This window comes from Atta colombica, unplaced genomic scaffold (genome assembly GCF_001594045.1).
Source record: "Atta colombica isolate Treedump-2 unplaced genomic scaffold, Acol1.0 scaffold200, whole genome shotgun sequence".
Classification (NCBI taxonomy): domain Eukaryota; kingdom Metazoa; phylum Arthropoda; class Insecta; order Hymenoptera; family Formicidae; genus Atta; species Atta colombica.
The window spans coordinates 140,254-162,573 of NW_017259295.1; the positions used below are offsets into that span (position 1 = coordinate 140,254).

General features: G+C 34.1%; 1 protein-coding gene across 8 annotated transcripts in view; it reads right to left on the minus strand.

The window, feature by feature from the left end:
- Nucleotides 1-22,320, minus strand: part of LOC108687182 (ankyrin repeat domain-containing protein 50) — an 82,450-nt gene that overhangs the window by 12,609 nt on the left and 47,521 nt on the right. The window lies entirely within an intron of this gene.

The window sequence follows — 22,320 nt, forward strand, 5'->3', positions numbered from 1 at the left end:
CGGTTCATTCATTTCGGCGACATTTACCGTGAGACTTGTAAGCAGCCACGGGACTTGGAAACTCGCGGTAAGGTAAATGCACGCTTACATACACATACACACATACGAAACTGACGTTTCGTAAACGCCTCGGTAAATGCCACAAGGCTCGACCTATATTCCGACAATGGCCGCCGACCCGTTTATTATTAGATGCGGAGGCACACAACGCCATAAAGATGACACCGTCAATGTGCGCGCGTTGCATTGTTGCCTCGATGCAACCAGAACTAACATTGACAACCCCCTCGGTTGTCTTTCTCCCCTAACCGGCGATCATTATGGCCGAATGATACGTCGTAACCGTGGACGAGAAACGAGACGAAGCGAGAACCTGTTTCATATGAGAAAATCCCCACCATGCTCAGTTAATTAAACTCCTTGAGGAAGTGCGCATCGAAATTGAAACCATTTATTTTCTACTGGACTGTATTTAATGGAGATAATTAATATTTTAATCGCGACACTGATGACAAATTACAGATCATATCCGGAAATATGGAGAGAAATATTCACGCCTTTGATAATAGTTTCACGTAGAGCAATTACTTTACTTTAGATATTTTCGCACAATTAAATGTATATAGACCGTGTTCAATAAAAAATAAAAATTGATTATGTCTAATAAATAAATATTGATCATGTCTAATAAAAAATTAATTGATTGCTCTAATAAAACGCGAATCTGTATGAAAAATTGTTCTTGACGGAAGAGCCTACAACACTAATAACAGTAATAATTGATAAACAAAGTGTCACCTATTTTCTTTTCTTATAATATAGAAATGTCATTTAGGACATATTTCATTCGGTTTAAAAAAAATAAAACAATGCAAGACAATTTGAATAATTTTATTTGAAAAACTGATTGTCACAATAAAACACCATTTTATGAAAAATTGTTTTTGATAGAAGTTTACATATTAACCAAGAAATGGAAAAACACTGTCTATTGTCATTTTTTTTATGAGAACATCTGTTACGTATTTTGTTTAATTCAGAAAAATTAAAATGCCAAAAAATTTAAATAATTTTGTTATAATAAATAAAATACGATTCTATGGAACTGTTCTTGACGGAAGTCTACGTACTAATAACTGAGGAAGGAGGATGTTGCCTACTTTTACTTTTTCCATGGGAATGTCTATTACAATACATGTTTCATTACACGTTTTAAAAGAAATAAAACACCTACAATTTAAATGTTATTTGAAAAACTGATTGCCACAATAAAACACGATTCTATGAAGACTATTCGAACGATGAGTCCAGAGAAAAGGTTACTTCAATTTAAAGAAATTTTCTTTACTATAATATTAAATTCTTTACTATAATATTAAAGAAAAAATTTCTTTAATTTACATGTTATTTAAAATCAAATAAAATTTATTCGATTTAAAGAGATTGTGTTCAAATCCAAGAAATAACATTCAAATCATGATTAATAAATAAATTTTATTTGATTTAAAAAAATAACGTTTAAATCAAAGAAATTTTTTCATAAATCAAAGAAATTTTTTCTTTAATCATATAGCAAAGAAAATTTCTTTAAATCGAAGCAATCTTTTCTCTGGGCCCATGTGCTAATAACAAAGGAATGTTGCCTATTTTCATTTTTTTTTTTTCGGAATGTCACATTACATATTTCATCTGATTCAAAAAAATTGAAACGATGCAAGATGATTTGAATAATTTTATTCGCGAGCCTGCTTCCCCGCGTATGCGACAGGCAGAAGGGGTTGGAAACGTCATGGTTGTAAGTGAACAAAGGGGGCTGGGAAGAAAGGAGACAGCGCCCGATGTTTCCTTTCTCACGTTATGCTTTTCTCCCTTGTCTTGCACCCCTAACCGATCGATTTCCGTTCCCCACCCCGTGAACTCCGCGTGCCGACCTCGGTGAACGCGAAATTTATCCTCGGCAGAGGCCGCGGAACTGGATTCAATCAACGAATATAGGCGCTGGATCCATTTACATGCAAAAAAGGAATACGCCGTCATCGATAAACGGTAGCACGATTCATTTCGTGAGAAATACGGACAAACAGGAGCTTGAAGAAATGGTCTTTTTTTCGCCCAGCAACCACGCGGACGATAATAAACGACAAGATCATTTTTCGTGGAGCTTACTTCTTAAATTCTTAATTTACTTGACAATTAAAATTTTTTTTCTTGCGTTCAGCGATAAGAAATATCTGTCTGTATGTAGATTCGTTCTTCATTCCTCTGTTTTGCATTTGCGCAATATTGTATAAGAAATATACGCGCAGATTTTTATTTCCTTCGTCGTCACATTCAGGAGGTCAATCGTGTATCTTGAAGTGAGAATTACAAAGATGAATAAATTCATTTGAATTTTTGTAATTTCATTCATGTATGGAAGAAACCCAGATGTGCTAGTTCTCAAGACAAATTTCATACAGTTTTGCAGATGCGAATATATTCAAATTGACATATTTAAATTGCTAAAAAGACGAGCATCTGATGTAATTCTCACGCAGAATAGATCTAATTGATAATATAAGCACATAATTATTAAAGTAAAAACAGAACAATATGTAAATAAAAAAGTAATGATGTGACGGTGATTTAAATCACCGCGATAGTGATATTTGGCATTTAATTCTCATTAATTAGCTAATTAATTACTAGAACTATATATGAATAACACACTTGGATTTCTTCCACAATAGGTCTGTTTTTTATTTCACCACAAGATTGCACTAGAATCTTTTTTCTCGCTTTCGCCAAATGCTAAACATATATTTATTTCACTTAAGTTCCAAAAGAGTTTCAACTAATTCAGCTACAGAAAAAACAGATCTCATGATTTCACTAGTTAACATCTAGTGAATTTGCTCTTTACTTTTGTATTTTCATCTTATCTCGAGATCACAATTGAAAGATTCATATATTTCCGATTTGTGATCGTTTTCGAAAAAAAAAACCTTATGAAAACCTTTTTCGATGAAAATTACGGCAGTTTATATCAGAAAAGAATGCGGCGCAATTTTGGTCGCCTATAGATAGCGAGCGGCGTTTCCCTCGTTTCTCATCGCGCGATGGCAGAAAGGAAGATAAAAGCGTGTGATTTTCTCGAAGTAGAATGATCTCGTCGTTTGTCTGAATATACAAGAAGGGCAACTGCTCCGATATTACACAAAAGTTCGTCTAGACTTCGGATCGTGCCGGACGAAGGAGCAGCAGCGTGGAATTGCAAAGGGTAGAAAAATATATTCAAAGAAAGCTCGCGGCTAAGCTGGATTTAGAGTTAATCCGGAAGAGACCATAGCCAGAATACCAGCAGGTCGGTATTCGTTGAATAATTATCTGTTGTATTTAATTGCTCAACGTAGAAGAAATATACACTGAAATATAACAATAAAAAAATAAAAAGTATCACATACTAGCGTTCCTTTACTAGAAATCTTTATTCAATAAATCTTTATTCAATAAATAAGTAGAGAAATAAAGAAATATAAACAGGAAATAATAAATCGTAAGCATATCTAAATTAATAAATTGATTTAATAAAGAATTAAAAAATTGTGAATTATCGGGCTATTCGAGCCGCCTGATAATTCACAATTTTTTAATTCATATTCTTCTGAGCCTTATTAGTTTATGTATTACTTAATAAAGAATATATATTATTCGAAACATCTCACTTTTTGACCCTATTGGCGTTCTCTATCGTATATGAAAAAATAATAAAGTTAAAAGATATTACATAATTCATAATCATTAAAGCATAAATAATATTCACGAGATTCGATATGAAGAAATATTCACGATATGAACATCTCGAGAGATATCTCTCTTTTCATTTCTCTCTTTTAATTTGGTCATATGGCGTTGCTCCGTTGCACTCGTTGCACCCGAATGCATTATGCATCAAGTTGCACGCGTGCTAGCCTAGCACCTACGCAACCATGCATGCTACTAGTTTCGTTTAAAGACACAGGAAGAACTTCTTCCTGCATGAAAAGAGAGAGAGAGGGAGAGCCTGCTATCTTGTATTTCAAATTGTAAAATGGACGAGTCGTCTCCTTTGTACGAATGCATTTCATATTTTAGCAAGAGAATCTCGCAGTAAAAGTTAAAAAAACACCGTTAGTCACACACGAAGATTAATATGCATTTATTTTGAGTACGAGCACTATAATTTGTACAATTCTAACTTTGAATAAATATCCTTTGCGATGTCGATGATAGAGTGAAAACTTTAGAAAGGTCTTCCCGAAAAATATTTCGAATATGGTATAGTAAAGTCTTTTTTATATAACCGTTCACGCTTCGAGAACTTTTGTGAAATAAAATATGTTTCCGCTTTAAAAATTCTCTTTATCGATAAAAGTATATATATATATATTGTATTTTTCTTACACATCCAGATTTCTTTTACGGACGATGGAGATAAATGTGTTCTTTTCAATTCAAAATTCAACTCTTAAGGGGAACTTATATAGTTGTTCGTGTTTTACCTGTGATTATTTTTCAAGAAGTATTTTTCTGCTTTTACAGATTTAAAAATTCTTTTTCACATACACAGTTGAAATATAAATGGTAATGTAGTCCAAACTGATTGATTTTATGCCAAAAACGAAAAAAAGTTTTGTTGTTATTGGTTTCTGGAGCCGACTTGTAACAATATTTGCTTTATGTACAAATTTTATATTTTGTATATATAAAACAATCTTGGTTTGAACTAGGAATTACATAAACAAACTATGTTGAGTTTTCAGAATTAGTCTTAAAATACACTGAGAAAAAAATATTCTAAATTTCAATAAATATTTATTTGAATAGTACCAATTAAATATTTATTAAATATAAAAAAATATTTATTTGATATAAAAAAAAACATTAACTTGATTTAACAATCATTTCTTTTTATTAAGTAAATATTTACTTATTGTATGTACATGTTTAGTTGACAATATTCAACTAAATATTTATTTACATTTAGGCTATTTTTTTCTCAGTGTATCTAATATGAGAGATTAGTTAAAAAATTTGTATATACGTGTGCATGCAATATTGTAATAATAATGTGACAATGAAACACATAAATCGTATAGTGAGAGCAGAGTCATAACAATACATAATGCATGAGAAAATGATCCAATTAAAATTCTTCATTTCTTTCCTTTCCATGAAATACAAGATTATGATTAATATTTCTTATGCTTTATGCACTATGTGTTATGCAAAGATCTGTCTCTGACTTTATGTAGGTATAAGTCTTATACTGATGTCCATTTCTCCCAATATATAAATTAATCTTAATTTTAATCTCTTTAATTTGTTCTTTAATTTATCCTTTTCTAAATCTTAGAACAAGAACAAAAAGTAAATTAAATCAAGTAAGTTAAAGTTAAACAATTTTGATAGAAACGGAATCGGTAAAAGATGACTTTAGGATTCCGTTAATGTATACGTGGGTTTGACAAAGTGCGGAACTCCCGTTGCATCATCGAGCTAGTAGCTTCTCTTCACAAGGACGTAATCCGAAATCGAGTCCGAGTAAATGGGATCGATTCTCTCTGTGCGAGGACGGTGCGGATTAACTTTCCGTTGGTGTAAAGCCGCACGCGAACTTGCCCGCAAAATAGAGCTGACTGTCGTTTAATCCGTTCACGTCAGAGTACGTGCCCGCTGGGCCGATTTTGTCGCAATTGCATTCCAATTAGCGTGAAAACGCGAACGCCGTGTTGGAGATTGCAGGCGCCACAAGATTCTGTGCCGGGTCTTACCGCGTCAGCATCGTATAACGGTGATAGTACCAGCGGCGATATTCTGATTATATGTAAGATACAATATAGAAAAACATGTCTAGCTGAAAAATCAATAATAAATTAATCTATCTACACACGGAAAAATACGTACTGTACACTGTTAAATAGTGTCAAATTTAATCTAAGATGAGTCGCCACTGCTCCTACTCAATTATATCGTTATTCTACTGCTCAGTTGCATTTTATCTCATTGCATTGTCGATGCAAATCAAATTTTATAACTGGTTAGACTATACATCAGCAGTATTACTATCGCCTCGTTTTTTGCTTGTACTTTACCGTTACCTGCTATATAGTATGTACTATTAACCCTAGCAAACCACTAATAGGTCCCTTGCGATTTTTTACATTTCCTATTTATTTGATTCATATTTATCTGTCTTTGCCTGACTTCGAGGTATAAATTTCATACATTTTGAGCTAAAAAATACGTACTCAGTACAGAGATATAGCCAACAAAGGTTTCACAGACCCTGGTATGAAAATAATAAATGGCTTACTAGGGTTAACTGTAAACCTAATTCATAAGCTTATGCAATGTAATAAAGTTATTATTATTATTATTATTTTATACTAAAACAATGGTTATATTTGACACTGTATAGTGTCAAATTTAATTATCGTTTTAGTATAAAATAACGATATATTTAGTAGGAGTGGCGACTCACCTCAGGTTAAATTTGACATTATAGATTTAACAACGTACGCAAATCATAATTACTTGTTTCAAGTATTTCACTTCAGCGAGATTCGAGAATCTTATGTGGATTCTCGAGGAATTTTTACGCGAATTTTTTTTACATCCGTTTTTATCTCCTCGCACTGAAACGTGTATATTACTGAACGCGAAACGAAAGCGTCAGTTCGCTCCTTATTTAGCAGGGACACGTATATCCGTGCCATGCGAACACACGAGTTTTATGCTTACAGAAAAGACGAAACGATAGATCGCCTTTACATTCGAGCGTATAAATAGTCAAATGAAGTCGTCGAAGACGCAGTATTACAGCGTATTATCGCGAAATGGATTATTATCAAATATGAAGGATTCCTTTATATCAAAGAAATTAAATATTTATCGCTATTATATATGAAACTCGTTGCTCGCAGAAATATCAATTCCTCACGTTGTCATTTTTTTTTTAATTGCGCAACACGCAATCATCTTTTTTTAATAAAGGCGTTCTCGTCTTTTCAAACGGAATTATTATATAATTATTATCATATAACAATTATTATATAATTATTATTATATAACTTTTATAATGTTAATACAGAGGTTTTATTGATAGAAAATAACAGTAAATGCTTTGCAATTGTTTTAAAATTCTTTAATGTAATGATCTTGCCCTTAATTCTTCATTAGACCTAAAATGTAAATAAAGCAAGAATAAATACGTTATAAGTATCTTACAACAATTACAAAGCTGCTTTTTTCTGTTAAACGCAGCTATTATTTCTTATAACTGGAACACCGTTCTTTATTTCTCGCTCTAATATATTCAGACAGAACAGCTTTTGAACAAGCCTGCGACATAATGCATAGGTGACATATAATTTCCATTTTAACTCTCTCGTGTTGCAGATCTCGCGCAAGCTTTCATACGTACGAAATATATCCGATATTATACGACGCGCGGATCGTTTCTGAAAGAAGATTAGAGATCCGTGCCTCCCGGACTATTGTGTCGTTTCCCAGTTTCCGTCCCGATTGCGATCCACTCTCTGTGCACGCGTCGTCTAATCACGGCAATTAATTCCGACTGCTTTTGTACGAACGCGTCGACAAACGTGGCGCGTGCATAAATTTTGCAATGCACACACCCGAGCGTGTCCCCGAGCGGCGCGCTTAAACCGGTTTCCGGTGGCATTCAATAGTCGCTTTCGCGTATATAGCTGTGCACGGCCGCGGAGTTCGGGGGCGCGGATAAGTTATACGAAATTAACGGGTCGCTTATCACCTCCTTTCTCTCTCCTTCTTCTCTCCCCCACAAATTCGTTCGCATTGCATGCGCCAAAATTGCCGAAAACCCGCGGTCTCGTTCGGCAACAGCATGAGAGCAATATGATGACCTTTATCATTGTCCGATTAATCTAGTTTTAATTCTCAAAGACTAATTTGAATTTGAATTTTAATTTGTTGGAATTTAATTAAAATTAGCACCGTTTAAGTTTGCCGCCCACATAGTTGAAGAATTTGTATTAAATTTCACACAAGAATAAATATGTTAGAAAGTAAAGCAAATATTAACAAATTAACATAAAAAAACGTAAACACTGACACAATTTGTACAAGCAATCACATTTTTTAATTAAAATTAACATTTACACGATATGCTAAATTAACACGTTTTATTCATTTATCTTAAAATTTCTATTTTAAGAAATATTATTTTAATGTTATTTATTTATATAAATTGTGTTGAGAAATGTTGAATATTAATTTAATAACATCATTTAATAACATATTTAAATAACATAATCATATTATGTTAAGTTAGCACTCGGATATATTAAGAATCCGACATAAAATTTTAACAAGAATGGATTATTTTTAATACAAATACAAAATGTTTTTTATTGTGCATCTTATTATAGGAATGATTGGGAATAATATTCCAAGGTCTTACATTTGTTCAATTTGTTTTTACTTCTCCTATTTAATTTTCTTAAGTTGGTATATTTTATATCTTTCGTCTATCATTTTGACTTTTCATTTTTTGTAATTATTATTCCTTGTGCAGTAAAAGTATTCTCTGTGTTTGAGAAATATTTGCCTAATTAATCCGTCTAGAGCAACAGAATTTTTTACTGTCTTTTGCTGACATCTACTGATGTAATATGCTAATAAATCAGCTTTAATTATTCCTGAACGAGCGCACGCTTGTTAGATACAACTTGGATACAACTCGGTGATGTTCCATTTCTCAACCTGTTACGAGCAGTTGAATTTTCCGATTCGAGTTCGAGACAAGCAGACATACCTCTCGATTATACGTGAATCTAAAGCGCATGTATGTTTCGGAATAATATGCTTTGCCTTGTGATTAGTGACGCTGCAAATGCAACTCGACATAATGCATTTAATTGACCGCGATAAATTCATGCGCTTTCCATCGTCGCGCTTTCATCATCGCTGGACATAAGAATTCCTTCTACAATTCTCAAAGACTAATTCTAATTAAATCAGAGAAATGTCAAAGAAATTTGAGGAAATCAGGGAAATCAGGAAAAAGTCAGGAAATTTTGCAAAATTTTCTAAAAAGTAAAAGTAAAATTCTTGATTTTAAAGAAGATTCAACTTTGTGAATCTGTGAAATTAGCATGACATTCTATTAATATAAAAAAATAATAATAACAACAGTTTCAATAGCATTTTTTCATAGTTCCTTATATAAATAAAAAAAGAGTTCTGCATTTCTTATACTAAGAAATCAAAAATTGAAAAAATAACAGCAAAACTATTTAGAAATTAATTGTCTCCTGACTGATTTAACGTGAATTAAAATCCGTAATTATTGGAATTTTGTTTTCAAATTACATATACTGGTAATACTTGAATAGTACTAACAGGAACTGTAGCTAAAAGGAAATATTATTATATTATTATTATATTTTTCTTGTACTTTAGAAGAAAAGTATCATGCTAGATTCATAAAATTAACATATATTTGCAATTTTCAATGTAAATAAAAAATGCGAAACTCTTTTTTATAAGGAACAGTAGAATTACGAAGTGTTACTAGATTATATTTTATTATGTTAATAGAATATCCATTTATTCGTGCTAACTTCTATACTAAAAATAGATCCTAGAGATGCCGCTATAAATAATGAGGATGATCTTACGGAGAAACCAAAAATTTCTTCGTCAAAAGTTCGCCGTGAGGTCAGTCTTAATGAATTCTCCGAGGTGGTCGATGAAAAAGCGTGAATCGCATTAGATGGGAACGCGCGGTATTTACTTAGAGCGTTTTCTCTCGAATTTCGCGCAGCGGTGAATCCCGTTCCACCTAATTGGAATTGCACGTGAGGCTCTACAACTTTAATTAGAACTCGAGTGTTTTTAATCTACTAAAAACACTCTCCGATTTGTTAAACGTCTCTTTTCTTTTACATTCGACGTCCGAGTTCGAGCGAGACATCGCTTCAACACCGACAAAAAGTACATTCTGTAAAATTTACGAGATAATATAAAACGGACGATAAGAAAGAGAAAGACATTCTACTTCCGTATGAATATTCAAGCTCTTCATATTGTCACTCTTAGCTGAATCGATTAAACGGAGAGCACAGTGTGTGTGTGTAACAATCATGCTGTCTTTTTCTTTTTCTCTTTCTTTCTCTCTTTCTCTCTTTCCATTCCAGGCTTTTAACCTAATTAGCATAATGTCAGTGAGAACGAAGTGAGCTGATAGAACACGCAATAGCGCCTATCTACCTCGGCGGAAAGATTAAAAGTACAGCGTAAAACGACCGAGGTGATTCTAACAGCCGCCATATACTGGAAAAGTTTCTCTCTGCAAGAAGGAGCGCAAATTAAATTATTCGATAAGTCTCATGGGCATAGTGGTCTCTATTATTCTCGTGCAAATCCCACATTTAAACGGGAAAGGTATCCTTTGACGTTATCCCACGAAGAGCGGCAATGTCCGTAGCTCAAAACCACGCTTGAGCTTGTTGCGGTAACAAGACGTGACCAAAGGAATCTCTTTCCGAGCGTTTAGATTCCAAATTTATAGGTTCATATATAATAAATTGTCTGCCAAATAAATTTTGTATGGCTTACTGCATGAATACTTTCTAAATCTGAATCAGTGGATAATGAATGATATCAGTGTCGCAAGTATGCCACTGATAATCAGTGAATGAAATGTGGAGAGATCTCTAACTTAGCTAATCTTTGTTATGTGATTTAATTAACCTTGTTTTAATGCATAAATTCAAATAAATATGATATTGAAAGATTCAAATTAATGTAAAAATATCAATATTTTAGTTATATAATCTCAAATATTTTTATTTTAGTTATATAAGCTCAAATATTTTTCCTTTTAGTTGAACTTCACTGATTATCCGATGCCAAATATGCCATTGGGTAATTAATGACTATCCTGATTCAGATTTAGAGAATACGCCATAGTAGAATTTTTATTATTATTTAATACATTATTGGATAATATGAGTAAATAAAATTATATCCAGTAGTGTTGCGAGCTTTTCATTTTATTTTATCCAACTATTAGTGTAGCTTAAAATTTTATATAAAATGGCATTTATTTGTTTAAAAAATTTTGTTTTAAAAAATTTCAATAACACGTGACTATCGGGTTATTATTGAAAGATCATAAACTGACTACGACAAGCATATTAAACAAGTTTCTGTAATTTTTTAATCGATTATGTTTCTGTATGGAGATTTAAAAGGGAAAAATTTTAATATAGAAATCTAAAAATATTAACCCTCCACCCCGACAACCGAGGTCTTTAAAAGCATCATCGATATTTTGATAAATTTTGTGAATTTCAGTAGATAAATTTAAATCTGTAAACAATAAGTAAAATGCCGATTTCCATAATAGTAAAAACTTATTGTTAAAAACAAATATATTAGACTTTTTCGGTTTTTTATATAATTCGGAATAAAAAATTTTTTTGTTTTTCAAAGACTCCTATCAAAAAAAAAACGGTAACTGAATCTCTTGAGTGAAAAAAATATTTTATTATTTTTAACTGTTTTTGTTATTTTTAACATGTATGTCAAAATGATAAATTAATTCATTCTGTGGTTAGTGTCCAAGTAAACAACATTCATATTAACGTATGCATTTAATAAATAATACATTTTAATCATAGTAATTTAATACAATTTCTACATTTGAGTTAAATTAATGATATATTGAATAGGAACAGTGACGACTATAGAAATAAATTAAAAATATCTCGAAACGGATATAATTTGACATTATAAATTTAATAATATACCGTTTTTTTAATGTTTGATATTTTTATTGGAAAAAAAAAAATTTCCAATATGTTTATTTTTATGAAAATTATAAGCAAAATTTGTTTGGATTGAATATATCATATATCAGTGCTTGTTCCGTATATAGTAAAGTAATTCATTTAAATTAACGACATATTAACAGTGACGATCTGTAGAAATGATTAAAAATTATTGAAATCAGGTTACAATTTGACATTACAAATTTAACACAGTGTTTATTAACGAAAAAGTTAAAATTCATGTTGTCGGTGGATTGATAATAATATCCACAAAATTATACTATATTTTATACAGACTATTTATGAAGAAAATGTGATCGGCTCGCATGAAACATCGAGATCAAGAGTCTGTCTTGTTTTAAGGATGAATTAATTTTCCTTCTCCTCTCTGATAATTTGAGCTATTCGGATGCACATTGGTACGGCGCTCGTTCCTCTGTCGCCGATCTCAAACAAGAGAGCCGCATACAACAAACTCACTTCGGACTGTTACCCTCTCGAAGATCCGCTCGTCGGCGAACTCTTCGGGACGTGCCGGGCGTGGATAGAGTTCCGAAACGTGTCCAACACGCGGTAGAGATAACACATGCCGCCCGCGCGAGAGCGGAGTTTACGGAGAGAGGATGCGATAAAAATAGCTTCTTGCAAAGCCGTTCCGATTGTGCCTGTTCCCGCTGCCTGGATGGTGTTCTCGTCGCATCAGGGCGAACGTCTGACTCGAGTATTCTGCGCGAAACGCATTTACGAGTGAGGGAGAGAGGAGGGGGGAGGGTGAAGAGAGAGATAGAGAGAGTTTCGCGAAAACTTTTCGCAGATCGAGTTATCGCGTTTCGGCGCCCCGCTATTTTGTTTGTCTTGTTCGATTTGTTCAGGAGCCCCCTTCGCCGTAAATTCGAGTTAGGTAACTCGCACCGGAGGCGGCCGTAGGCGCTATGAATCATCTCACCCCGCGCGTCCTACGTGGTCCTGGCCGATCTGAAATTCTAAAATTCGCGATCGTTGTACGCTCAGCATGTTGTTTTATCGCGAAAAGAAAGGAAAGGAAGCTTTAAAATCCACGCGGAAAGAACGAATTAATTTTTGTTAAAGTACATAATAATTTAGCTAAATATCTGATCTCAAAATAATTTTGTTAGACCATTAGAATAATAATTACATAAAAGTCTTAAATATACACTCTAAATTTCTTGAAGTGAAATCTTACTTCAAGAAGGTGGAAACACAACCACTCTTGAAAACAAGTAAAAATATTTCACTTCTTGAAAAACAGTGACAATTTTTACTCTTTCCAGAGTGCATTTTCATTTCGAAATCTCAATCCAAGAAAAAGTAAGATTTCACTTCTTTGAAGTGAAAAAATCACTCACTCTAAAAAATGAAAAAGTGAAAATTGTCACCCTTTTTCAAGAAGGGTGGTTGTATTTTCACTTTCTTGAAGTAAGATTTCAAGAAATTTAAAGTGTAATAAGCACACTGGGAAAAAAATTCAACGTTAATAAATATTTGTTTGAATAGTTTTAAGTAGATATTTATCAAATATAAATATATATTTATTTGATGCAATAACCTTTAATTTGATTTAACTGTCATTTTTTATTGAATAAATATTTATTTATGTAAGTAAATGTTTATTTAGTATTATATATTCAAAGAAACATGTAGATTAGATTTAATAAATTTTTTTTTTCAATTCAATGCTGCAAAAAGTTTTAACATTCTATCAATCAATTTAAACGTCTTTCATAATTATTTGGATGATTCAAAACGAAATTATTTTAAGATCTCTATAGTTAAATAATTTTTAGATACTACAGCAGCATTCTTTCCATATAGTGTTATTAACCAGCATTGCGAAGAGCATTGCAAAAGAGCATTGCACAAAAGAGGGAACATTGACCGCAAGGGGAAACGATGATCTCTTCTTTTCTCCCATTCGCGGTTCGAAGTAATAAAATTTATCGATACGTTAGTTGGATCGTTGGTCACGTCGCGAGCAGCCTCCATGATCTCTTCCTCTCGCGAGCAAGTTCTCAAATGCGATGTCATTTCTCGCATAACGTATCGGCCAAAGTTCGCCGAGCTCGTCGAGCGGCGACGCGCGTGCACACATTGCACATATCGCGATAGGAAGGCGTATGATTTCTCGGGTGTTCCAGTCCCGTTTTGAGCGGAAAGCCGGGGAACGAATGCCGGAAATATATGTGGAACAGGGTGCACGCGCTATCTGCCCGCCGCGGGCGCAGGAAACGCGCCCAGGGCCGGAAATGAAGGATGTAACCCGGACGACTAGGCGAGGCGAGGCGACCGCACTTACACATGTTCCTAATGAAATTCTAACGACGCGTGTGGCACAGGAATTCTTGCAGATATACTTATGTCGGGACGCGCGAAACAGGAGCGCAGCTTCTGTCAGATTCTAAAGTTTGAGGTTTTTTTTTATCGAAAAAAATAGATTTTTCCGATACTTTTCTCATTGCTTATAACTTTTTGGTAATAAAGATATATATATATTTGCTTTGGCTGCATTTACACTATTAGATATGAAAGAAATGGTGATAACTTTTCTTGAATTAAATAACATTTTGTTTACTTTGATTAACTTCTATGTATGTCAAAATGTAAATTAATACATTTCTGTAATTAGTTTTAATGAAAACGATGTTCACATTAACGTATAAACTTAGTAAATCAAATTTAATACATTTTCTATATTTAAGTTAAATTTTAAAGTTCAATTAACGACGTATTGAATAGGAACAGTGGCGATTTATAAAAATGATAGATGATTAAAATATCTCAAACTGGACTTATACTTTTACATTATAAATTTAATATTACGTTCGTTAATATCTGATGTTTTGAGTAAAAAATGTTTTCACGTTCATTTTTATGAAAGTAACCGAATTGGACTAGTATATCATATATCAGTGTATTGTTCTCATAATATTTAAGGATTTAAGGATAAAATAATGTTGCATAAAATGCATAATCATAGCATACACAAAACGGTTTTGCTGAAATATCTAAAAATTCAGTTAGACACAGATTAAAAAATAATTTTGTTTGAACCATCAAAATAATTATGTAAGACGTTCAAGCTAGTTGCTAGAACGTTAAAACTTTTTGCAGTATTATTGCAAAATTACTTACTGAGTAATGATCGTCCGAAAATTATTTTCAGATGTATATCTAGTTAAATTTTTAGATGCTTCAGCGAAGTCATTCTTTTCATGTAGCATAAGCTCGTCCAAATTGGACCAATAAATATTCAGCATAAAATCGCTATATTGATTTACATAACGTATTTATTGGTCTAGACGATTTTATATGTTAGATACGCTTATGCATTTTGCGTGCTATAGCCATTAGTATTAAGATTTTTGATGTTATAGATATGGAAAAAAAAAAAAGAAATTTTATATCGATTGCAATTAAGAGTCAGTCATATATGTTTCTCATCACGATTTTATACGGCAACGAAAACGTTTCGTCGCAATATGGATGATGTTAATCGAGAGAAAGCCGAATGAGAGACGCGCGAAGTCATGAAAACTACATTTAGCGGATATATCTGCGTCCCGGGTATCGGGAACGAGAATCGGCCGTGTGTTACAATTCGTACAGATTATATATATGGATGCGATTTCGTATCGTGCTGCGCCGATTCGATCCGATAAGTTTTGCAGTCGAATCTGCAGTCGAAGTTAAGCGGATTGCTAAGTTCGGAAAAGGATTGCCGAACCATCGTGCGATCGTAACTTCCGATCCAGCCAAATGCAATTCGTAATCCGTTATCGATCAGATTCCACCAGACGTGTCTTTTCTCTCTCTTTCTCTCTCTCTCACTCACTTCCTCTATTACTCTCCCATACAGTCGAATAAACGGTCTTATCTCCGCGATAACATTCATGTCATCCACGAAAATTTTGATGAATGAAATCTTTGTCCACAAATCTTTGTCCACATCAGGCGTTCTCTCTGATCTTTTCTAGATTCGTATGTTTTACGTATCTAAAAATTCAACCTGCTTGAAGAAATTGTCGCTCTCGTTCCGTTTTCTAATATTTTATATATCTTACTTGATCGTAATAATTTTATTTCATAGCAACAGACAGGATAAATATTTTTATGTTACATGCATTACGAAATCTATTGATAACTTGTATATTTTATGTATACATTTCAAGACAAGAAATTAAGACTTTAGAATATAAATCACGTCAAGAACTAAATTCAAATATAATATATAATTTATATAAAAATACGTACATAGAAATTTGTCAAAATTTTTCCAGATACAGGATGTATTTAAAACTATTCTATTTAAAACATTCATGTAACTTGAAAAATTTGAATAGAATCCTTGAAACACTTCGAGTATTTAAATTTCATTTACAAATATATAAATAAATACAAGTATTTATTTATGTACTTGTAAATTATAAATATTCAAAATATTTGAATATTTTTCGCAATTATAATATAAAATAAATCGAAAATACTTAAAAAGATGTTGGGGAGAACAAATAAGTAAATTTAAATTTGTTTACTTCTTATTATACTTCAGAGATCTTCATAAATTACCCAATCAGAATCCAGAATTTTTTAAGAAAATCAAATCTAATTTGACTCCAAAAAATTTTTCTTACATGTGGATATTATTTTAATTTTATTACAACATTAAACGTGTCACACGTTAAAAGAATAATATAATAAGAAACGAAGCGTCCTTCTGCTTAAAATTCGTTGAATTTTTTATGGTGGACAATTCAGTTCAAAAGCGCGGCCCTTAACTCTGGGCAGAGTCATTAAAATTTCGTCCATAATTCTATGATTTGAGAGGTCGATTCGCGAATCCCCTGCATTAACAAACCTGGGGCGCGTCAATTCGCAGTAAGGGTGCCCGATATCGACGACTCCCGGAGGACTTCCTTTCTTCGTGCTCTCCGCACGTGCCCACGATGTTTAATGCAATTTCCCTTATCGCGGCGACGAGTTTCCTCGTCCCTGACGTTTCACGTCCCGCCGTGTCCAGCCCGCCCACCGCCCCCGACCTTTTCCGCGAGAAAAAGTCTTGGTCCAGAGTGCGCGGAGCAATAAATTGCAGCTACTCGAATCAACTTTTGAATTACGACTCAGGAGAGCTCGTTACGACAACCAGCGAAATCCTGTTAGCCGCATTGCAACCGTAATGAACTCGTCTGACGTGGCTGGTAGCGCGCGAAAGGAAGACCACCGCCGCGATAGTTTGCCAGAAACGCGACCGAAAGTATTCCGCGACGCTATCGAGAACGTTGATTTCACTCGGCTCCGTTAGGAAACTTTTTCATTATTAATAGCTAATTTGAGCCTGCCTCTCTCTCTGCAATTTTCTTTGGTGTCGCGCTATCGTATTCCCTTTAACGATACTCTCATTTATTCCGCAAAACTTTATACCACATTTCGCCCGAGGCTGTTGGGTAACAATGATTTTCATACATTTACTTTCAATTCAGAGAAGTTGCCAGAAGATAAAATATTCCCATAGAGAATACGATTTTAGTAAAGTATCTAAGACTAAAATATCTACTGATCTAAAAATAATTTTATTAAACCACCAAATTTATTTTATAGAAATCTCAAGCTATGCTGCAAAAAGTTTTAACATTCTAACAACTATTTGAATATTTCTTATATAATAATTTTAATATAAAATTAGATTTCCATTCTAGCCAAATTTTTATTGGATTTCCATCATTGCTTGGATTTCTTAGATAATTATTTTGATGTTCCAAACAAAGTTATTTTTAGATCTGTATTTGTAATAGTTAAATTTTTAGATACTCTATATAGATACAAAATCGTCCTTTCTGTAAACTTGTTTTTTTTGTTCATCTGTATAACGTGCATAAATTTTTGAATAACGTCTCATATATTCATATGCGATCTGACAAAATGTTGCAAGTTTAAGCATAAAGCTTTCGCAGTCAGATATACATATGTACTTTACGTACCTACAAGGCGTTTTTACGCGGAAAGAGTAAGTTGTGACGGAAACTATGAGAAAAGCTCGCTCGTTCGAGGTTTCCTTCTTGCAGCTACTAAAAAGTTTGTTACCTTTTTAGGAGGTATTGTCTTTAGAAAAACACCGGGACTAAAGAGGATTTTCACGCGAGCCGCCACGAGATAAGACCAGGAGGATGGGGAATGGGCGTCGGTACGACGGAATAGATGCCGATAAGAGCAATCCTGAGGGTGCGTTTCCATATAGCGCGACTTAAGTGTCGACGACGAAAATGCACGATAAAGATCGTCGACAAGAGGTGAAGGCCCAGCATGATATTAGTGCGTAACTCTCGGAAATAATATAGCTGTAATACCGTACGCACTACGTGTATTACTCTCGAAACTTTATTATTAAGATACACTGTTGAATTCTTAAGTCAGATTATCCAATTGTCAGATTATACAATTGGAATTATTTTTCATTTCTACAGGTCGCCATTGCTCCTAATTTAAAACGTTAATTTGACTAAATTTGACTGGCGATAAATAATTTAAGAAAATGTATCAAATTTGATTCAAATTTAGTTTATTATTTACTAAGTGTATATATATATATATATATATATGTTAATATGAAAACGATGTTTATTTTGAAATTAATCACAGAAATGGATTTACATTTTGATACATTAAGGGAGTTAAAAATAACAAAATATTTAATTTAAAGGCTTGAGTTACTATATTGCTCTTTTCATACATCTAACAAGTGTAAATTAGATATCATGGAAGAAGTATATTTCGCGCACAAAGTATATTTCGCAGATGGATATTTAATGTTGACCGCATAAAATGAATTTTTCGTAACGTGATAATTTAATCGCTGGACGTCATTTCGCTTTCACGCAACATGACAATTTAATTTCATGCGCAAAGGAAGAAAGTTTACCAAGAAATCTAAGTTGCTCCTTGCTATTTCTCTATTGCGGTAGTGCACGTTCTGCAGGATGACACTAGGTATAGATAAGGGATTCGGAGACCAAACGCCGGAGATCGCATCTGCGAATAATGCAACCTCCTCCGAAATAATGTCGTCATGATTTACCATACCGTAGGATATAATCGACAATTCCAATTCTCGACCGTTACCCTGATCTTTATCGCGCACAAATTTATCGAGATTTACTCATGTATTTCTGTCGCAGATCTCGTATTCTTGGATATATGGCGCTATCTCGTTGACGAATGATCACATCAATCAAGTCTGCTATAAAAAAGTTTCATAGAAAATTATCTAAAGAATTAATAGCTTCGTCGACTTTTTTTCGAATTATTTTAGAATTCCAGAAAAAAGTTCCTCTTCATATTTTACTTCATATTTTACTCTTAATTGCTGCTATAATAATTATATTAATTTTATGATATTAATGGCCGCATCTCGCGATATTTCTCTGCGCGCATGTCTATTTAGCTCTTTTTCAAATATATGACGCAAATATTTGCGCGTAATGCGCAATGTATACGACCTGGCGATCCATTGAGAGTCGTACCAGCTTTGCGCCACATTAAATTACATTTATTATTCTCGCGACATACCGCCGTAATACATTTCGTCGACAGCAACGCTAATCTACTCTGACAATAAATGCGCTCAGGCAGCACGCCTCATCAATCACACTTGCAAGGAAAGTCCTCTGGTCTCCAGAGGTACTGATTTTCATTAAATTGATATACCGATTCCCCGTATCTCCCGCGAAATACCTCTAGCAGCTGCTATTTTTCTAGCAGATGCTTGCGTGCGCGTATTCAAAGTTAAAAGAGTCATATTTTACTTCATTACTAGGACACACAGAAATTAATATTATATATCACCAAAAAATTTTTGTGAGAAATAAATATTTCTCCAATAAAGAAAAATTTTCAATATGTATACTAAAAATTTTCAATTTTATTTATCAAACATCGTCTATTATCAACTTCATTTATCGGCGATTATATCTGACGTCGGTCGATGTATTTATACCTACCAAAAAAGATGGAGAAAGAGAGGAAAGAAATAGGGGAATCAGCATATGAGAGCCAGAAATAGGAGAGATGATATCGAGAAAGCAGAATTCGCGTTTCAGAAATACTATAAGCAGAACTGTATTGTAGAGTATTGTAGAGTAGACCTCCACTGCCATTGTCCATAGGCGTGCGGGCGAACGTAGGTCTTAAGATCCAGTCTGGTTTCTCGGGACAAAGCCTTCACGACAGAGGCTGCCGACAGGCGAATGCACAATTACACACGCGTCGTCTGCTTCGCCTCGTCTGCTAAGAAACCTTAATTAACGCGGGCTTTCGTCGTCTCGCCACCGAAGTACATCTCGTTCCTAAGCGCGAACCCCTTTCTTTCTCTCGTCGCGACGCGGTAATCCTTTAATGCGTTTACGATTAATCGCGTTAACCTTCTACGCGAGTCTTAATAGAAATAACATAAGCAGAAGTAGTAGAAACATACACAGTGGTCGACAGTAAGGTTGTATTGTATACAATTCGAGAAGATAATCTTGCGAAAAAAGAATTACAATCCATCATCAATAATATCCATTTCCTACAAAATTGCAAAGTAAATGTAATGAAATTAATAGAAAGATCAAACGAATAATTAATTAATAAAATGTTGGAAAGAGAATTTATTTATATTTTTATATCGACTCTCCAACATTTTAATTATATTAAGGTTTCATGTATTTTATTTATTTTTCCAAACTCTTAATTTAATTTATTTTCTATTGTTATTTAAAAAGATTTGATGTATTCGAAACGTTCATTGTACATTAATAAAGAACTAGTTCTAATTTTTTTTTAACGTTTTAATGAACTATAGTTTTAATCTTTGACCTAATTAACTACTCGTTCGTTTGACCTTTCTGCCAACCTTATATCAACCCATCAAGTTTCATCCGTGTGACGATGTCTCACACGGATATCAATCTTCAAGAGCAACATTTTAGGTATGTACCTACATGTCCTTTCGACCCCATTTTGTGTGCTCAACCCTTAACCCGATATTGTAATTCTAAATCCGGCATTCCTTCCTCGATTACTGTCCGCTTGGGATATCGCGCATCGAACTCATAGAGTTCATCCTGATTGAAGAAGCGATCCTGCGGCGTAAGAACGAAGCGTTATATGCTCTGCATTATGGAGGTCGTCCAGCCACCCGAGAATGTCAGGGCGTTACATAAAGGCCATTACCAGGCACACAGGATGGACGGCGAGAATCGTTGAGGCGAAGAGACGCTCTCTGATCCTCCTCCCTCGTCGCGCGCCAGAAAAGGTCAAACGTGAGGGAAAGGCGCGCGCTTCTGGCATTCGACAGCACCATCAGCGACAGACTCTGGCAACGATCTCCCTCGAGCATCAGAAGAAAACGCCAAATTCAAAGCTAACGCTCGAGGGGCTTTTCGATCGTCTGCAATCTCTGTATGTTTTTTAAAAACAACAGCAACAAAGCGATGTATTCGAGAGATTAAATCTCATTTCTATTGTAATATTAAAAACTTCGTTAATAATCATAAGTTCTTTACATTTTTTTGGAATGAATTTTAAAGAATGAAAATTGAGCCAGTTTTGGAAAAGAGTAACTCAATTTTCAATCTTTAAGAGTAATTTCATTATTCAGAGTGGCTATTCATTCTAAAAGTTTTAGTGAGTGTGTATTAAAAAAGAATTGACATGAAAAACAATGATTTTACGAAGGCAACGAGTACTTGTCGTACATCTAGCGAGAAATAAAAATTAAAGTGTTTTATTGTGCTAGTCCCTTTGGACTATCGAACCAGCTGGAAACGGTCCCTCTCAGCCTTTTACATCCCTTTCCCTTTCGATAACTATATAAGTACACATAAAAATAGCTAGTAACCTCTTCAAGTGAAGGGCTCCTGCGGGAGTTACGTTAGAAGCACGTGCTGTGAATTTTGGGTACGATTCCGGGCGCGTACCTTCGTCATTCTCCTTTGTACCCCCATCCCTCTCGGCACGACATCGCCAATATTCGACGTCCTGAATCCACCTTCCATCCTCTTTGCTCGATCGCCCGTCCGTTCAACCACGATCGTGTTGTCTCTCAAAATCTATGGACGATGCCTGCAGATTCAATGTTCGCGCACGGCGACAATAAAGTATAATTCGATTCTTTCCCGCGTTTTGAGGAGCGCTGAGCCAGAAAGAAACGCCTGATTTATGCTATTTCTCAGCGAACGAGCAGTACTTTGGTATTACAATAACGCATACTGGTCTCGAATAAAAATTTTCCATCCAAGTAACGATACGGTAAAATTATTTCTTTCAAGCCGCAAAAGCGTAATCGCGGCTTGGTCTTAATAGCTACGAGAGAAGCTTTTCTGTCGTTAAGTTTTATCACAAATGGGAGAAGCTTAATACGATAGCGTCGCGAATTTCCCGCGAGGAGCTGAAACTCTTTTAGGCGGCGGCATGAACGGTGCAACAAAGT